Below are 19,564 nucleotides of genomic sequence, written 5' to 3' on the forward strand. Positions count from 1 at the left end.
GAGGGGCCCAAACTGTGAGAGGCCCACGTACCGAAAAAAAAAAATCAAAAACCAAACCACCCAATCCAAAAATGGGCAGAAGACCTAAATAGACATTTCTCCAAAGAAGATATACAGATTGCTAACAAACACATGAAAGCATGCTGAGCATCATTAATCATTAGAGAAATGCATATCAAAACTATAACGAGATATCATCTCACATCAGTCAGAATGGCCATCATCAAAAAAATCTACAAACAATGAATGCTGGAGATGGTGTGGAGGAAAGGGAACCCTCTTGCAGTGGTGGTTGGAATGTAATTTGATACAGCCACTATGTAGAACAGTATGGAGGTTCCTTAGAAAACTAAAAATAGAGCTACCATATGACCCAGCAATCCCACTACTAGGCATATACCGTGAGAAAACCATAATTCAAAAAGAGTCATGTACCAACATGTCCACTGCAGCTCTATTTACAACAGCCAGGACATGCAAGCAACCTAAGTCTCCATCAACTGATGAATGGATAAAAAAGATGTGGTACATATATACAATGGAATACTACTCAGCCATAAAAAGAAACAAAATTGTGTTATTTTTAGTGAGGTGAATGGACCCAGTGTCTGTCATACAGAGTGAAGTAAGTCAGAAAGAGAAAAACAAATACCGTTTACTAACACATTTATATGGAATCTAAAAAACAAGAAAAAAAAAAAGGTCATTAAGAACCTAGGGGCAAGACGGGAATAAAGATGCAGACTTACTAGAGAATGGACTTGAGGATATGGGGTGGGGGAAGGGTAAGCTGGTATAAAGTGAGAGAGTGGCATGGACATATATACACTACCAAACGTAAAATAGATAGCTAGTGGGAAGCAACCGTATAGCACAGGGAGATCAGCTTGGTGCTTTATGACCACCTAGAGGGGTGGGATAGGGAGGGTGCGAGGAGGGAAACATAAGAGGGAAGAGTTATGGGGATATATGTATAACTGATTCACTTTGTTATAAAGCAGAATATATGTATATGTATAACTGATTCACTTTGTTATAAAGCAGAATCTAACACACCATTGTAAAGCAATTATACTCCAATAAAGATATTAAAACAATACCTTGAAACAAATGAAAATTGAAATACAACTTATCAAAACAATTGGAATGCAGCATAAGCAGTTCTAAAAGGGAGCTTCATAGCAATAAATGCTTACATCAATAAGCAAGAGCAATACCAAATGAACAGTATAACTTTACACCTCAACAAACTATAAAAATAAGAAATAAACCCCAAAGTTAGTAGGAGGAAGAAAATAGAGATTAGAGTAGATATAAGTAAAATAGAGGGGAAAAAATACAATGACCAATGAAAACAAGAGCTGCTTTTTTAAAAAGTTAAACAAAATTAACAAACCTTTAGGTAGACTCACCAAGAAGAAAATTACAGAGGATTCAATTGAAATCAGAAATGAAAGAGATGTCACTGCTGACACTAAAGAAATACAAAGTATCATAAAACACTACTATAAAAAATTATATGACAAAAAATGGACACCCTAGATGAAATGGAGAAACTTCTAGAAACAAAGAACCTTCCAAGATTGAATCATGAAGAAAGAGAAACTCTGAATGGATTGATTACTAGTAGGGAGATTGAACTGATAATCTAAAACCTCCCAGAAACCAAAAATTCCAGAACGAGTTGACTTCACTGGTGAATTCTGCCAAATATTTAAGGAATTAATTCAAATCCTCACAAATTCTTCCAAAAGATAGAAGAGGAGGGAACACTTCTAAGCATTTTCTGAGGAGAGCATTACCCTGATACAGAAACCTGACAAAGATACCACAAGAAAATTTCAGGCCAATATCTCTGATGAAGTATAGATGTAAAATCCTCAACAAAATACTAGCAAATCATATTCAATAATACACTAAAAGAATCATATAGTATGAGCAAGGGGGATTTACACCAGGAATGCAAGGATGATACAGCATCTGCATATCAATGTGACACAACACATTAAGGAAATGATAAATATATGATTATCTTAAAATACACAGAAAAAAAATTTGACTAAATTCAACGTCCAGTTATGATAAAAACTCTCAACAAAGTGGGTATAGAAAGAACATATATCATCATAATAAAGACTATGTATGACGAGCCTATGTGTAACGTACTCAACCGTAAAAAGCTGAGAGAACTTCCTCTAATATCAGGAATGAACAAGGATGCCTACTCTTACCACTTTTATTCAACATAGTACTGAAGTCTTAGCCAGAGGAATTAGGCATGAAAAAGGAAAAAGAAGGCATCCAAAATGGAAAGGAAGAAGTACAACTGTCACTGATTGCAAAACACATGTTATTATGTATAGAAAATCCTAAAGACTCCACCAAAATAACTCTTTGTACTAATAAATGAATTAAGTAAAGCTGCTGAATATAAAAATCAATATACAGAAATCTGTTGTGTTTCTATATACTAATAATTATCAGAAAGAGAAATTAAAAAAACAAACCCATTACAATTCCATAAAAAATAGTAAAATACCTAGGAATAAATTTAACCAGGGAAATGAAAACCTGTACAAGACCTTTACACTGAAAACTACAAGAAAGTGATTAAAGAAATTGTCAGACATATAAATGGAAAGATATTCCATGCTCATGTGTCAGAAGAATTAATATTGTAAAAATGTCCATATTACCCAAGGCAACCTACAGACTCAACATAGTCCCTATAAAAATTCCAATGGCATCTTTCACAGAACTAGAACAAACAATCTCAAAATTTGTATGAAACTGCAAAAGACCAAAATAACCAAAGCAGCCTTCAGAAAGAAGAACAAAGCTGGAGGGATCATGCTTCCTGATTTTAAACTATATTACAAAATGATAGAAATCAAAACAGTATGGCACTGACAAAAACAGATCAATCAATGGACAACATTAGAGAGCCCAGACATAAACTCAACCATATATGGTCAATTAATTTATGGCAAAGGAACTAAGAATATGCAATGGGGAAAAGGCAGTCTCTTCAATAAATTGTGTTGGGAAAACTGAACAACTCAGTTATTATGCAAAATAATGAAACTGGACCACTATCTTACACCATACACAAAAGTTAACTCAAAATGCATTAAAAACTTGAAGGTAAGACCTGAAACCATAAAACTCCTAGAAGAAAATATAGGCAGTAAGCTCCTTGACATTGGTCTTGACAATGATTTTTTGGATTTGATACCAAAAGCAATGGCAACAAAAGTTAAAATAAACAAGTAGAACCATATCAACTCAAAGCCTTCTGCAGAGCAAAGGAAACCATCATCTAAAAGAAGAGGTAACTTAACAAACTGGAGAAAATATTTGGAAATCATCTGATAACAAGTTAATATCCAAGATATGGAAAGACTTCATAAAACTCAATAGCAAACAAACAAAACCTGATTAAAGTGGCAGAGGATCTGAATAGACATTTTTCCAAAGAAGACATACAAATGGCCAACAGGTACATGAAATGTGCACAGTATCACTAATCACCAGGGAAATATAAATCAAAACCACAACGGGATATCACCACACATCTGTTAGAATGGCTATTACCAAAAAGACAAGAGATAACGAATGTTGGCAAGGATATGAAGAAAAGGAAACTCTTGTGCACTGTTGATAGGAAATTACATTGGTGAAGCTACTATGGGAAACAGTATGGAGTTTGCTCAAAGAGTTAAAAATTGAACTACCATATGGTACAGCAATTCCACTTCTGGAATATATGTGAAGGGAACAAAAACACTCTGTCAAAAAGATATCTGCACCCCAGTATTCATTGCAACATTACTTAAAATGGCCAAGGCATGGAAACAACCTAAGTGTCCATCAAAAGATGAATGGATAAAGAAGATGTGGTATATATATGTTTTATATATATATATATATATATATATATATATATATATACATACATATATATAACAGGATACTATTCAGCCATAAAAAAAAGAAAATCTTGCCATTTGCCACAATATGGATGGACCTTGAGAGCATTATGCTAAGGCAAATACATCAGAGAGACATAGACAAATACCCTATAATCTGACTTATATGTGTAATCTAAAAACAAAGCAAAACTCCGAACTCCGAGATATAGAGAACAGATTGGTGGTTGCCAGAGGTGCCTATCCTTATAAAGAGATAGGTGAAATAGGTGAAAGTTTTCAAAATGTACAAACTTCCAGCTATAATTGTCACAGGGATGTAATGACAGCACAGTGACTATGTATACTGTATTGTATATTTGAAAATTGCTATGGAAGTAGATCTTAAAAGTTCTCATGACAAGAAAAAAACGTGTGGTGATGAATGTTAACTAGACTTATTGTGGTGATCATTTCATATGTATAGAAATACCAAATCATTATATTGTATACCTGAAACTAATATAATATTGTATGGCAATTATTCTCAACAACAAAAAAAATTTAAAAATTGCTTAATAAGTAGTACTAAACCAAAGCAACATTTCTCAAAGATGGAATGTGGGTAGCCTACATCACTATCAGTAGGACTTTTGATAAAAAGGATGACTCCCACAACTAATCTCAAACCTATTAAATCAGAATCTCTTGGATTAGTGCCTGGGATTCTAAATATTTAGACTTATCCCATGTAATTATTATGGATGGGAAAGCTTGAGAATGCCTAATGTTGAAAAAAGAATGAATAGTTAAGTTCTTCAAAAATACTCCATAAATATTGCTTTTCTTAATTAGTTTTTGATTTGTAAACACGAATTGCAGAGGGTTGGAGTGTTTGATGATGATCAGCAATTCAGGTACTATGTGTTACTGATTAGGGATGGTTAAATATGTATTAGAAATAAGTAGCCAGATTACAGAGCTGAAATCAGTATGGATGATCATCCCAACCCTAATATGATTTGCCCCTAAATACAATTCCTTTTCATTTTTATAAGACCTTATGAAGAAATATTCTTATCAACATTGTTAAGAATTAGGGCTGTTTTTCAAGATTTATTAAGTGCAGAGCCCAAGGGTTTTTCACTAAAATTGATTCAAATATTCAAATAGATTCTGACTATAAAAATATAAACTTATATATTCTAATTGTTAAATAGAAAAATTTTATCTTAATATAAAGATGAAATAATACAGAAATATAGAAATAAAGATGAAATAAATATAAAAGTAGAATTGAGGGTATATTTTACAAATCCTTTACTGTGGGCATCCAATACTTATTTCCTTAACAGCAAATTGGTATTCTTTGAGGGATTAATATTTTCAAATTATGCCCAGTCCTGATGGGATTGTTGAAAAAATTTTTCTATTTTCTCACTACAAAAATTATAGAATACTTTGAGATTTTCTCCACTAGACTCATAGTCTCAATGCCAAGAAGTGCTCAGGCAATAGAATTCCTCTCTCTAGTCTAGGGACTGAGAATCTAGAAAAAGTGGTGCAAGGAAAAATAGTTACTCAGAGCCTGATGTCAAGTAGTTCCAGTAACCTTCTGGAGCTACCACATTCCTGACTGTTTTCAAGCCTGTTTCTTCTACTCTAGTCAAATAAACATGCTTTAGGGACAAATTCTTTAATAGGTGTGGTAAAGGGTTAGCATGCTAGAATTATCATAGGAATTAATTGTTTCAGTTAGGAGTTGATTTATAAGCTGAATGTATCATTGTCTATGTTTATGACCTACAGATATATGTCTACATCTCTAACTCTAAATTGCATACCTACTCATGGTTTATAAATGTTGATATGGCCCAAAGTGTGGAGGAGAAAGAGAAGCAGAAAGCATTTAATTTTTTCAATAATGATGTTGGTATTTTCTTTAGAAACCAGAAGTCAAACTCTGATACTGCTGCTGAAAGTTCTGTGTTGATATTAGTGCCATCTGTTAAATCATTTTTTGTGATTTATTGAGGACATATATTTCAAGAAATAACTGCTGTTTTTGAGACAAACAATATTTAATTGTCTTTAAATAGTGTTCAGGCACTATAAAAAAGCATGTTAATATATAATAATGGATGATAATCACATACAAACACTGAGGTAGCAGGGATTTTCTGATATATCAATGTTTTTATGGGAAATTATTTTTTCTTTTCCTTTTACAAGATAGGCTTTTCCGTTTAGAAGAGATATGAAAGATGCCATCTTAATGATTAAAATAAACTCACATATAAACAATCATTATTCCATATGGGCATGTTTCTCTGAGAACAAATTTTTAGGATACAGACCCATGAGGACAGTAAACTGCAGTAAATATTCCATTTTTTTTTAATGATGTAGCAAATTTTATTGTTCATTGTCTTACCTGTGTTATCACCCTGGTTTATAATTTTCAACTGAAATCCCAGGTATATATGTATAGTCTCTTATACGGTTTTTTAGAACAGGTAAATATCACAGCAGAGATTTTCCATTTCTCTTTTGAGTTTCATTTGTAAAATGATTTGTGTTTCTATACAAATAACTATTTCTTCAGAAATACTTTTAAAACATAATGGGTACATGTCATTTCTACTGTTTAAAATCTTTCAATGGCTTCCTGATTCATTTCAGATAAAATTCAGAGATAAAGCCCATAGTATGGACTTTGACAATTAGCATAATCCAGATTTTAACTAGTATAGACTCTCTAAGGACTCCTTTCCATGTGTACTTTCCTTTTGCTCACCACATATCCTGTTAACCTGGTGTTCTTTCAGTTACTCAAACTTCCAATACGCTTGCTGCTTTAAGCATGTATTATTCACATTACCTGGAATGTTTTTACTCCCATTTTTCTCCAGGTATAAGTTCTCAGCCATATTGTTCCCATGCTATTCATGCAGAAAATAGTTATGAACGCTTACTAAATGCCAGACACTCTTCTAGTCACTAGTAATCCAGTAGTGAATACAAAAGATAAAGTCCAGGCCTACCTAGAGCATATATTCTAGTACACCAGAAAAAATACATTGAATACATTGGTATGAATAGAATGCCAAGAAGTGATAAGAGCTATGGGGAAAAAAACACACACAGCAAGATAGAAAATAGAATGGAAATAGGTACAATTTTAAATAGAGTGTTTAGAAAAGGCCTTCTTACAAAGGTTACATTTGAGCAGCAACCTAAATCACAAAAAAGTGAGCCATGCAAAAATCTGGAATAGAGTGATCCAAGAATAGAGAATGGCATGGCAAAAATGCTGAAGAAAGAATTAGTATTATATTTTCAAAGATGAATAGGAAGGCCAGTAGGGATAGAGCCATAGGTGGTATAGACAAGAGGAAACTAAAGACTAGATTATGTAGGTTCCATTGTCCGTATGTTGTATTTATAATTTAAATTCATTGGATATTTTAAGGAAGAAAGTGATATGATCTGAATTATCATTAAAAAGCATCACTGTGGCTACTAAGTGACAGCCTCTGAGAGATTTAGTAGACAGCTCTTGTCATATAACAAATCACCTCAAAAATAAAAGTACAGGGCTTCCCTGGTGGAGCAGTGGTTGAGAGTCCGCCTGCCGATGCAGCGGACACGGGTTCGTGAACCATGGCTGCTGCGCCTGCGCATCCGGAGCCTGTGCTCTGCAACAGGAGAGGCCACAACAGTGAGAGGCCTGTGTTCCAAAGCCAAGGATGGTGAGGTGGCGTACAAAATGGTGACTTACCATGACAGCACAAGAAACAAAAGTTTCTAAGATGAGGAAAAAGGCAAGGGTACTCACTCTAGCCACTTTTATTCAGTATGGTACTGGAAGTTCTAGCCAGAGCAATGAGACGAGAAAAAGCAAAAGGGCATCCACATTGGAAAGAAAAAAGTTAACTCTGTTTGCAGATGACATGATCTTGTATGTACAAAACTAAAGATTGCACACACATACAATTAGAAGTAATAACCAAATTGAGCAAAGGTGCAGGATACAAAATCAGCATACAAAACTCAGTTGCATCTTTATACACTAACAATGAACTATCTAAAGAATAAATTATGAATACAATTGTATTTACAATAGCATAAAAATAATAATTAAAAATAAACTTATCTAAAGAGGTAAAAGACTTGTACACTGAAAACTACAAACATTGATGAAAGAAATTAAAGAATACACAAATATAGTAATAAAAGCCAAATAGACAAGTGCAACTATATCAAACTCAAAAGCTTCTGAGTAGCAAAGGAAACAACAAAGTGAAAAGACAATCTACAGAATGCAGAAAATATTTCAAGCCCCGTATTTCATAAAGTGTTAATATCCAAATTATATAAAGGGACCCCTACAACTTAATAGCAAAAATGAAGAAAACCACAAAACAACCTGATTTTTAAAATGGGCAAAGGACTTCAAGCAATATTTCTCCAAAGAAGACATACAAATGGCCAATAGGTATATGAAAATATGCTCAATATCACTAATTATCAGGGAAATGCAAATAAACCATACAAGATATCACCTCACACATTTTAGGATGGCCATTATAAAACAAACTCTTCTGTACTACTGGTCAGAATGTAAAATGGTGCAACCACTTTAGAAAACAGTATGGTAGTTATTCAAAAAATTAAAAATAGAAGTACCACATGATTCAGAAGTTCCACTTCTGGATGTAAATTCTAATATGTCACAGGAGGACAAATACTGCATGATTCCATTTATATGAGGTACCTAAAATAGCCAAATTCATATAAATAGTGAATATAATGGTTGTTGCCAAAGGTTTGGAGGAGATGGAAATGGGGAGTTGCTCTTCAATGGATTTAAACTTCAGTTATTCAAAATGAATAAATTCTAGAGATATGCTGGACAACATTATGCCTATAGCTAACAATATCATATTTTACACTTAACACTTTGCTAAGAGAGTCGGACTCATGTTAAAATTTACCACAATAATAACTTAAAATGCTAGTTAAGAATGTAAGTGATGATATGAAAAAAGTTAATATGATAGTGCCTGGTAGAGTTCAAATTTTATAGAAGGACAGTATTAAAAGAAATGGACCAGAAAGAGGGGGTAGTCACAGAGAAGGATGATTTCAGGTGAGGCCTGAATGTGGTGACATTATTGGTAATGTTTAAGATATGAATGTAGGCATCGAGAGGTGAGAAAAGGTTAGGAATAAGATCACTGTAGGTGAGGAAGTCAAGAAAATAAAAGACCAGGGTGCTGGGACAATCATAATGAATAATAAAATCACAAGGCCTGTGTAATAATGAATAAAAATCTAGAAAACAGAATTCAAATGTCTTCAAGAAAGAGAGCATAACAGGGAGAATAGTATATATTTGCAATGTGCAGAGAGAGTTGGTATCATGTGTTTTAGAGAAACTAAATTTCATTGGAAAGAAGGGAAAACATTGATCTGGAAATAGAAATAAAAAGCAAAGATAGATGACATAGGTGGTTGTGGTGGGGTTGGGGTTATGTGTCACAAGCATGATGAAATCAGTGCATCTTCTCCCTTCAACATATAATGGGGTCTCAATAAATACCTACTGAATGAAAGAATGCTAAGTATAAAAATGAATCAATTCAGATGAAAGACAAGGGGCTCCGGCCTTGTCTTAGTTAGTTTGGGCTGCTATAACAAAAATACCATTGAGTGCATGGCTGAAACAAACATTTATTTCTCACAATTCTGGAGGCAAGGAAGTCCCAGATCAAGATGGTGACAGATATGGTGTCTTGGAAGTCTGCTTCCTCACCAGACATCATAGGCCATCCTTTTGCTGTGTCCTCAAATAGCAGAAGGGGCTAGAGAGTTCTCTGGAGTCTATTTTATAGGTGTGCTAATCCTATTCATTGGGGCTCCACACTCATGACCTAATCACCTTTGAAAGGTCTCATCTCCAAATACCATCACATTGGGGGATTAGGATTTCAACATAGAAATTTGGAGGAACACAAGCCTGAAACTCTGATATTAAGAAAATTTAGATATAATTTGTTTCTTACTAATAAAAAATGTTTAGGCTAGATTTGTAAGTATGATACTTGTTGAAAATAGTACTATTTGTAATATTATTATCACATTCAGTTCTTTAAAGATATTGGCAACTGTATAATTGAGAATATTCTACGACCATAGAACAAGCAACTCTTTCTAATTTTAGTTCCTAGTACTCCCTGGAATTTCAGCCAACACTAGTTATTTTGAAAATGCACACTTTTGTATCTTCTTTACCTATTTTTATATATTTAAATGTATTTCAAAGTTGTAAGCTTTTTTCCTATCTTCATATTGTTACAGTAGTATTCTAAATATTATTTTATTGCTTTTGTGATTTTTTTGGTAGTCTATTAAATACATTAGTAAGATTACTATAGTACTAATGACTTTTTTTTATTCCTGCCTTTACAAGTTTTATTATTATTTTCTTCTTCTAATTTTTGTCTTAGCATTCTAAAACCCATGTACTTTTATTAAAATGATATGAATATTATGTGCATGTTTAAAATATTCTTGTGTTTATTTAGGAAAACAATATCAATAAAATATGCTTCTGTCTTGATTTTCAATAAAATTATTTAAAATAGTGAAAAGGGAATTCAGATAAATTATCATATGGAACTTTTAAACATACTAAATAATATTCTCCTTTCAGTAGCATTTGCTCCTATAAACAGAACTTTTGTTGACACCTGTGGATGTTGCTGTTTGGCTGAAAGAAAAAGTGTAGAATGGATTACAAAATTATGAACTCTTGAGATCAGGAACATAGGGAGGCAACCTATGAAGACAGGGAAGTTGGCAGCAAAAAGAATTTTAAGAAAGTTGGAGGAAAATTATTGAGCTCTACTTTAGGTAGTTTTCTTAAAGAAAATTTAAAAACCTTATGCAGATATTTTATAGATAATAGGAAGTAAGTGAAAGTCTACAAGCTGATGTATTCCTCTGGGAAAAGTAATATATTGTAACAATGTGAAAAACATAATATGCTGTACAATTCAACAAAGCCAGTGGGAGATTGTATTGAGTACTCTGGCCTATGCTTAAATCACAAAATCAATAAAGATTTGCCTCTATATGGGAAGGCCTTCAGAAGATAAATTTCAGGGTACTAACACTATATAATTATTTTTTTATCTACAGTATACTGAAAATAAAATAATTTTGTAGGTGGCATAGAAAACATCTTTCAATATTAAAAACATTTGGAAGAATATTTAGACATCATCAGTTTTAGTAAACACTTATTAAATAACTGATGTGTATATAAGACTACGCTAAATCTTTGGATGTAGGACATTTTGGTTTTCAATTCATATTCTGCCCTTTGCTAATAAAAATCCCAAAGGTACAACAGAATCATAATCATTTAAACTCCTCTTTCAGCCTGGGTTTTTTTTCCTACTTATCTCATATGATTTTAAATATGTTGTTATGTAACTTATTTTTTCTTGCATAAAATGAATTTATCCTGAAGTTGAAATACTGTGTCAATCATGCTGTTAGATATTTTTCAAAATGCAATATGCGCTTAACAGATAAAAGGAAGTAAACCATTTGCAAGCACTCTAAACAAACTTCCAGACATTATTTCATGAGCACAATCAACTCATTAAGGCAACATGGAATGAATTAAGATATAGATCAAAATGACTATGATGAGAGCTTTAAAATATGCATTTAATATCAGCAGCCTTAAAATACTATTACAATGATCTTACTGAGCAATGATGAAATTTTTACATATTCAACTATTTGGAGCATAAAAATAATTATAGAAATATTTTATGGAAAATAACTGGGTGATACATGGGAAACACAACTGGTTTTTCACCACTAAGACAATGTTATAGAAAAGATACTTTTCTGCCACTCAGAATCCATCCTTCCTCTTACTAATGTATGCACATGCATATGTGCCCTCTAAGACATAGAACATACTAATAAAATAATAACTAAAAGTAAAATATGAAACAGATGTGAATAGGCCTATAAATAATCCTTATTTGCACACAAATACAATCTAACATTTAATAATTTTGTTTTCATTTTTAATAACATCTTATTTATTTTGGAAGATTTTTCCTGTCAAGGGGAAAATCTATTTTTAGTACAATATAAAAAATGCCATTCAGGAGCAAAGAAAATTGAATATGAAAATAGGCAATATCAGTAGCTACTAGCCCTAGTGGAATTACATTTCCATATTTTCTCTTAATTAGTTGCAAAAGTATATTACTCTACCACAAATTCTCTTTGCTGTACATTAGCAGTACATATTTGTAGATTTCATTGTATTTGTGTTAAGAATACTTACAAATTATGTTCCTGAACAGTCTTGAACATGAATTAAAATAAGGTCTCATTTAATACCAAGTTATTCTTTTACATTTAACCAATCATAAGTGGACATGGTTTATTTATAAGAGGAGATGGTTAATTTATTTGTTTTATAGTTGTATTTCGTTTGACCTCTGTACAGCTTGTTATACAGCATATTTATATTTATACAACATATTTAATGCCTTTGATGTGAGATTTTTAGAAATGTATAATAACTTCCTTTAAAATAGCATAAAGTACTTTTCAGGTGACCATGTATCACCTCAATACTATTAGAGAGTTGGAAGTAATGAGAGTCTAAATTCAGCCACTAAAACATTTTTTTTTAAGTTATTATAAGTTCCCTTATTAGCTATGCTATTGTGTTGAAAATCTTATGACATCTGTCAAATGCCATTATATTTTTTGCAAACAGATACAACATCTAACCACTGTGGCCCTATGAATATTACTGAATGTAGTTGCCTGGAATTTGGAACAACTTTTTAAAGTTTTTTTCCTTTTAATTCTAGGTCAGTGCCTCTTTTCATCAATCATCCATTTACTATAATAATGGCAACTGTAAACATGCTGACAATCTGTTGTCATGCCATAATATGCCTTGACACATTTATATGTGCGTGTTTTCTCAACATGATTTACTATTCAAAAGAAAGAGCAGAAATATTCATTGATAAATCAAGGAAGCATATCTTTATTTATGATGCCTCTTTCCAAGGCAAGTATTGAGATCTCAACTAACTACCTAGGGACTTTTCCTAAACAATTTGCACAGAGTCAAGCCTATCACTCTGAAGTAAGATGCTGAAGTGTTTTCAATCAGATTAGCTTCTGGATTGCTACATATTTTAAGACTCTTTATTACGGCAAATATTTAGTGTGCCTGTTTTATAATATCACAGATAAAAGTTTACATTGTATAAATGTAGCTTTTCCCCACTGGACAGCTAAAAGACTATACATAAAATGCTATCAAATTTTAGAAATCAGATGGTTCTCAAAGTGAATAGATTAGTTAGAAAAACAAGCTACTATTCAATGATCAACCAGAATAGATAATAACGAATGTTTTGCTGTTTCCTGATTTGTGAATGGCATTTTATTAGGTCCTATGAAAAATATTAAGAGTAACTAAAATTTATACAGAAGGGGGAAATACAGGGCAAATACATGTTAAAATGTAGGACAGAAAATCTGCCAAATGCCTATAGAAGAAATTATGTACTTAAGTTCTGAAAGAGACATTGAGCTCATTGAGATGACTATCTTTAGTCATTGAGATGACTGAAGTCCAATAATTGTTAAAATGAGTGCACCTACCAGGGATTTTTAAATAGGTATTTTAAAGTTTGGAGGAGAAAATGGTTGGGGAAAGGGTGGAGTTGATTCCAGTCTAGAGCAAAGACTTACACAAAGTTCAAGAACAAACACTCAAAATGTATCAACAGGAAAACAACCATGTTAGCTGGTCTGGAAGGGAACTTTTGCACAGATAGTAATGAAAGGTTAAGTATAATTAGATGAGGGAGCTTAAGAGGAAACATAGCTTATGTTTGAAAAGAGGCACTAAAAATCTTGGGTTTGAAAACAGCAAGAATGTGCCATTTATCAAGAAAAAAATAAAATTTACACCTACATAGTTTACAAATTTGATATCCTGTGTAGAGTTTTCAGTTAGATCATCTCCTAGTTGACACCCACTGAGCTTGGGTGGTCAAGGCTATCAAATGTTCTCTCAATGCCAAAGAACTACTCTCCCCCTGCCCCGGAACGGGAATTTGGGAAGTACAGGGGTGGCAATGCTAATTAGTGACTTTTGATAGGTGCATGAAATGTAGGCTTGGCAATTTTCCTTGGAGAAGTGATACATGAATCATGGATCAGTTATTTAATGTGTTTTATTAATACAATTAAGACTCATTGAATTGACTAATGATTTTCAATAATGTAATACTTTATATTTACATCTAATTTTAGGAGCTTTATGGACTCTAGAGCATTGTTTGGCTCAATATCACATTGAGGGGAAGAAATTGGGATTAACATTGGATAGAGAAATATATTAATATGAACTAAATCTCTAAGAAGTAAAAATCACTTTAAAAACCTAAATTCAAATGTTCAATTCACAAGCAAGATTCTTTATTAAATGCTGCAGTTCTTCAATGCCAAGTCCTAGTCTATTTCCTTTTCATTTTACATCCTCTCCTAGAGTGATCTCATCCATGCTCATTATTGCCAATGACCACTTGTAAGCATATTATTCACATATTTTATCTCCAGCCCAGAGATCTCTCATGAGTTTTGTACTTGGCATTTTGGCATGGATCTCTCAAAGGCACTTGAAGCTGAACAAAAATAAAAGATAAATTCATGATCTTCTCCACACCCATTATTTTTTCTCTTTCATTGTTTTGAGTTGTACTTAATGGCAACGTTATTTATTTTAAAAAGCAAGACATTTAAGAGCTTGGATTAAATGTCACATCTATAACTTTTGTTACAAAGTATACTTTAATGCATTTCAGACATTTTGTTTAGGATAATTGCCCTTATATCTTTATGTATCCTTTAATTTTTATTTTCTCAGTAAATTTCTGTTAGTTTTAAAATGTTTTGTTTAAAATGTTATTTGGTTCTAACTTTTGAAAGGTATTTTGCCTTCATATAATATCTGATGTTGACATTCATTTTCTCATAGTGTGTTGAAGATGTTACTCCATTGTATTCTGGCTTCCACTATTTCTATTGGAAAGTTCAGGAGTCACTTTAATATCAATTCCACAGAAGTTAATCGTCTGTTTTTCTTTGGCTGCTTTTAGAATTTTCTTTTTGTGTTAGGTGTTCTATATTTTATTTTGTTGTATCTAGGTGTGTATTTCTCTTTATATTTTTGAGGGGATTCAGCAGCCTTGTTGAATCACTGGCATATTATACTTAATTATTTATGAAAAATTCTCATCCTTTCTCTTGAATATTCTATCTTTCATTTTCTTTCTCTTTTCCTTCAGAAGCCCCAAGTGCATGTATATTACACATTCTCTCTGCTCTCTATGTCTCTACTCAATGTTTTCATGTTTTTAACCTCTTTGTTTCTCTGTTATAACTTTGATAATTTCTTTACATCAATTTTTCAGGATATAAATTCCCTGCAGCTTCTTGTAGTCCACTGTTAATACTATTTATATAAAATTGCTCTGTTTAATTTGTAGGATTTTTACATGCATTTACATTGTATTCATATATGCTTGTGAATTTTTAACCCCTTACCCTTTACTCATATTTTTACTTTCTTCTTATTGCCTTATATTTTTAACATTATGCTTGATAATTTCAATATCTGAAATCTTTGTGCATCTCTGCTTTGTCTTTTTTTTCTGTCATTCATGATGGCTTGTGTTTTGTTTGTTGTTATTATTTTTGTTTCTTTGTTTTTGTCACTGTGATTTTGTTATTCTTGGAGCATTATCACTAGAAATTCCTGAAGGCAGCCATTTAAGGTGAGAATCTTAAAAAAAAATTGTATTTGAGGGACTTCCCTGGTGGTGCAGTGGTTAAGAATCGCTTGCCAATGCAGGGAACACAGGTTCGAGCTCTGGTCTGGGAAGATTCCACATGTTGTGGAGCAACTAAGCCTGTGTGCCACAACTACTGAGCCTGTGCTCTAGAGCCTACAAGCCACAACCACTGAGCCTGTGCTCTAGAGCCTACAAGCCACAACTACTGAGCCCACGTGCCACAACTACTGAAGCCTGCATGCCTAGAGCCCATGCTCTGCAACAAGAGAAGTCACCACAATGAGAAGACTGCGCACTGCAACAAAGAGTAAGGTGGTGCAGTGGTTAAGAATCGCTTGCCAATGCAGGGAACACAGGTTCGAGCTCTGGTCTGGGAAGATTCCACATGTTGTGGAGCAACTAAGCCTGTGTGCCACAACTACTGAGCCTGTGCTCTAGAGCCTACAAGCCACAACTACTGAGCCCACGTGCCACAACTACTGAAGCCTGCATGCCTAGAGCCCATGCTCTGCAACAAGAGAAGTCACCACAATGAGAAGACTGCGCACTGCAACAAAGAGTAGCCCATGCTCACCACAACTAGAGAAAGCCCGCATGCAAGGAAGACCCAATGCAGCCAAAAATAAATAAATAAATAAATATATAAAATGTATTTGCTTTGCTTTAAAAAGCATCTGGGAGCACTACCATTTTAACTAAATTCTCTCCTTGAAGTAACATGACCTCGTATTTAGGATTCCTTAAGTCAACTTTCCTCCCTTCATCAGTAAATTAACCTCCAGTATCTTGTTTCTTTCTCCCTATTTGAATACAAAACATAATTATTAACACATATCCTGGATGATGTGCTTTTTATTAAAGGCATTTGTTTCAAACTATCAAAGCCATAAGGATTTAGTTAGGCTCTAAGTGGAATATCTGAAATGATTAATTGAGTGCACTGGGTGACTAAGAAAATGTAAACAATGCCCTCCCTCCCCTCTTTTAATTGAAAATAATATAATGCTGTGCCCTACCTCCTGGTGTTTATAGTTAATTTCAGTTCAATGTTGAGTACGGGAACAATAATCTCACCATATGCAAACAAAAGCATAAATATAAATAAAGTTAAAGGCACAGAAAAGACTGTTTACCAAAATTCTTTTGAAGTCAGTTAGAAAAATACCCTATAGTACTCAAACTTCTATTCTAGTACATAGCATAAAAATACCTTCTGAAGTGTTGTCTGGGTCTGCTCATCCAGTACATACACAGTATCAAGTTTAAGAACTCTTACTGTAGATGAACAAAGCAGTTATTTCTCTGCACTCTAAGTGTGATTTCAATATTCTGATATACTAAGTACTATCAAAATACACCATTTTAGAAAATGTTTTCTAAAGGCCACCTTGTATTTAACTTAACTAATGCTGTGGTTAATAGCTAACTATGTGACCACTTTCTCTCTCTTTACAAGTAAATCTTAAAATCCTCTATTTGTAAAAGGTCAACATAGGATCAGTATAAAAACAAAATAGTAATTGAATATAAATAAGAACTGTACTTTTTTGTCTTTTAAGTTGCTATAAATTACTTTATGATGCTAGATCAAAAAGGCTTATTTTCATGAATTGCTAGCTGTTTCCCTATTTATGTTAATTGTAAGGAAAATTGTGTGCAATTGGCTAACAGAGTTTTTTATTAATAATTTGTATTTTTTCTATTTAAGAAAATAATTCTACTTGATTCAGAAGTCAAAGAAAACTGAGAAAAGCTCAGTTAAGAAAAAAATGACCTAAAATACCAATATACCAGGAGGATCATCTCTTTGGAGTGAAACCTTCTAAAATTTTGCCCATGTTTATGACATATAAAGATAGTTAAACTGTATAAACTATGTAATACATAAACATATATTTATATAATGTGCATAAACACAGATCACAAGACCTACCACTCAGCATATATTATTTATAATTAGCTTTTTCAAAATACACATGTACACATATGTACTCAAAATACAGTTCATACAACTGTTACTTCAATGTTTTGATAAGCAACAGCAAATAAATGTCATGATCCTTTAATTTTGTATGTTTAAACATAATTTTAATGCTCATAGTATCTTCCTACCTAGTCTAAATGATTTCCACATTTTACATTTACATTTCTCCTTATTACTATAAATAATTCAAACCTTCCAAAGGCAGTGCATTCTGGAGCATGAATTTTTATCTTATCTTTAAACCTGGATGGTGATCAATGTCCAATATATATACAGAAGCCTTGAGAGACTAGACAATGTCAGAGTACCATAAGTTCCAATGATAGCTACCATTTCTATGTCACTTTATATTTTATACAAAAATTTTTAAAATCACTATTTAATAGTATCTCTGAGGTAGATATTAATAGTAGCAGAACTATATGGATGTAGGACAGAAGCAGACCTGGTTGAAATCAGCACTGAAACTTTCTGGTTCTACAGTCTCTGATAAGTTTATTAGTATCTCAGATCCTGTTTCCCCCTCCTTAAAATAGGATATTACTCATCTCCTGTATTCATTAGAGTGAATTAAAAGTGCATATGTGAACTGCTAGCATGAGTAAGTACTCAGTAAATGTCCTTTGTTATGACCTGCCTTTTTTTCCAGATGAGGAAATGGAAGTACGGAGAGATAAAAATCACATATCAAAACTTACTCAGTGGTAGCACCAGTGAAGTTGAACCTTGAATCCCAGTCTTGTGCACTGCACGCCATTTTCAAATATTGCCCTTTTAAAGTTTAGTACTCTCTACTGACAGGAGGTATGACAGAGAAACGGTAGATCTAATTGTGGCTCTCAGCTTGAAATTGTAGGAAGAGGAGAACTGGATACTTTCCCTACGTCTTATACTAAGTCAAATATAAGGGAGATCCCTAGAATCTTCAGTGTTTAAATGGTTCATAAATATAAGAAGGGATTAACAGAAATGGAATAAAAAACAAAAAATGAGAGTATTTAGTTTTAATGCTGGTTCCAAACACATTGTCCTAAAAAAATTTGCAAGGGTAGGAGACATTTTGTATGTATGTCACTCTGTCCAATACCAAAACAATTCTGCACAACATTTTTCATCAGAATATACATGTTTGTTCAAATTCTTGATTTGGAATATTTTACCATGTATTATTATAGCTTAAATTTTTTTTCTATATTACTCTAAGTATTGAAAATAAATTTAATGTGATATAATATAATGTGAAATATAGAAAAAAATTCTAATTCTCTGGTTAAATGGATTAATGGAGTCTTGACTAAATTTGACAATGGATCATCTCTTAAAGAGGTGTTAACTGGCCTTATTTTAAAAGCAGAGATCACTTTAAAATTAGATTTAAAATACAGATCTAAGAAACCACATACTCAGGCAAAAACTATTTGTCAATACTGAAGGGAAAACTTAATAAGCTTCAAATAAATAAATAGTCTTCTAAAGCTGTCAGTCAGCATGACTGAGATCTGAAAATCCATCTAACCCATCTAAATAGGGATCTGTGCCCCTCAGAAAACATATTTGCCCTATATGCTTATGTTGGGTGATATAAAGACTCAGTTGTCTAGTTTTTACTATAAAATAACGTTACCATAAAAATGATTTTGAACCTCCCTATAGCTCTATATTCATTCTTTATTAAATGCAGAAAAAACAGAAAGATAAGGGAAAGAAGCAAAAAGCTCAACTTGGCAAAGCAACAACACGTGTGGTGG

Source organism: Neophocaena asiaeorientalis, unplaced genomic scaffold (genome assembly GCF_003031525.2).
Source record: "Neophocaena asiaeorientalis asiaeorientalis breed wild unplaced genomic scaffold, Neophocaena_asiaeorientalis_V1.1 scaffold19, whole genome shotgun sequence".
Taxonomy (NCBI): Eukaryota; Metazoa; Chordata; class Mammalia; order Artiodactyla; family Phocoenidae; genus Neophocaena; species Neophocaena asiaeorientalis.